Here is a 2,277-nt window from a genome sequence, read left to right as displayed (position 1 = left end):
CTTATGTATTTTCAACGGTGGAGTTTCTACACACCATAGATTAAGGTGTGGAGCTCTGCTGTACCTCGATTATTAATGCAATTACTATTGTTCTTCTATTAAATTCAGCTTATTCTTGTTCTAAGATATCACTTGTTCCTCAACTTGATGAATGTGATGATCCGTGACACTCATCATCATTCTCACCTATGAACGTGTGCCTGACAACCACCTCCGTTCTACCTTAGATTGAGTGGATATCTCTTGGATTCCTTAATTAGAATCTTCTTGGTATAAGCTAGAATTGATGGCGGCATTCTTGAGAATTCAGAAGGTCTAAACCTTGTCTGTGGTATTCTGAGTAGAATTCAAGGATTGAATGACTGTGACGAGCTTCAAACTCGCGATTGTGGGGCGTTAGTGACAGACGCAAAAGAATCACTGGATTCTATTCCGACATGATCGAGAACCGACAGATGAATAGACGTGCTGTGACAGAGCGCGTTGAACATTTTCACTGAGTGGACGGGACTGTAGCCATTGACAACGGTGATGCCCAACATACAGCTTGTCATGGAAAGGAGTAAGAAGGATTGGATGAAGACAGTAGGAAAGCAGAGAGACGGAAGGGACAAAGCATCTCCATACGCTTATCTGAAATTCTCATCAATGAATTACATAAGTATCTCTATCTTTACTTTATGTTTTATTTATCTTTTAATCATTAATCCTCCATAACCATTTGAATCCGCCTGACTGAGATTTACAAGATGACCATAGCTTGCTTCATACCAACAATCTCCGTGGGATCGACCCCTTACTCGCGTAAGGTTTATTACTTGGACGACCCAGTGCACTTGCTGGTTAGTTGTGCGAAGTTGTGATAAAGAGTTGAGATTGCAATTGAGCGTACCATGTTGATGGCGCCAGTGATGATCACAATTTCGTGCACCATATCTCTATCTTTATTTTATGTTTATTTATATTTTTAATTATTAAAATTCCATAACCATTTGAATCCACCTGACTGAGATTTACAAGGTGACCATAGCTTGCTTCAAGCCACAATCTCCGTGGGATCGACCCTTACTCACGTAAGGTTTATTACTTGGACGACCCAGTGCACTTGCTGGTTAGTTGTGCGAAGTTGTGAAAAAGAGTTGAGATTACAATTGTGTGTACCAAAAACTTGTTGGCACCATTGAGATCACAATTTCGTGCACCCATACCCTTAGGAACCCAACTGAAAGGAAAAAGAAGTATAGGGACCTAATTGAAAATTCGATGAAACTATAAATATTCAATGAAAGATATTCCTATAATCCCTATTCAATGATTTTACAACATGAAAGATATTTCTATAATCATTTTTATTTTGTTACTATCATATTTGTAACATAATGACATTCTGAATGCATCTTCATTTGTTAAGAAAAATATGCTAGTGTTTACAATTTCACAAGATTTGTGGAAAGATATGCAGATGACAATTTTAATGATATTTTGGATGAAAGCTATAATAGAAAAGATTACAATATGTCCTGGTTCGACTCTAAAAGTGAGATCTACATCCAGTCTCCACAACAACAAATGGTAGAAATTCACTATAAACGAATTCAAGTTACAAATATCAATTCAAACCAAATACAAAACAAAATTCTCAAACACCTCATGGCTTTTTCTATATATTCTCACATCCTAACTCTCTTGCCTTTCTCATGACAAAAATTGATACTCACTTTTTAAGCTCTCTCTTTCTTATAAATAGAATAATTCATATCAACTATCCTAAATTAATCTATCAGTTTTAGCGAAATTCTGTTCTACATCGTCTACTTCTTCTTTTGATTTTCTATGAGGATGGTGTCTTCCATAAATTCTGCTTTTGTATCGATGCAGAGACCACACCTCGTGAAATCATTCTTGACCAGGTTCCCTTGCTCTCCAAATTGAGCTTATTCCAACTTCGCTTCAATTTGTTTCTTGCTGCACCGAAACAAACACATTATAAAAACTCATACAATTTTTGCTTAGCACACATTAACACAACCATAAATGTTTAGGATCACAAAGTTTATTAGTTTCTTAATTCAAGAGAAATTAATAATAAGATAATAAACTTATACCAAATCCAACAAAGGCCACGGGAAAGCAAGCAGGAGCAACACCAAGAAAGATAATAAAAGGCCTTCCATTTGGGTGTAAGACAAATAAGAAAAAGAAAGAAAAGCCTTTCATCATTTTCAAGGTATGATCCTTGAATTAACAAAACAAGCTTCAATAGACTTAGAAGTATCT

This window comes from Arachis duranensis, chromosome 3 (assembly GCF_000817695.3).
Source record: "Arachis duranensis cultivar V14167 chromosome 3, aradu.V14167.gnm2.J7QH, whole genome shotgun sequence".
NCBI lineage: Eukaryota > Viridiplantae > Streptophyta > Magnoliopsida > Fabales > Fabaceae > Arachis > Arachis duranensis.
The sequence above is the reverse complement of the archived record's forward strand: the minus strand, read 5'-3'. Positions refer to the sequence as shown.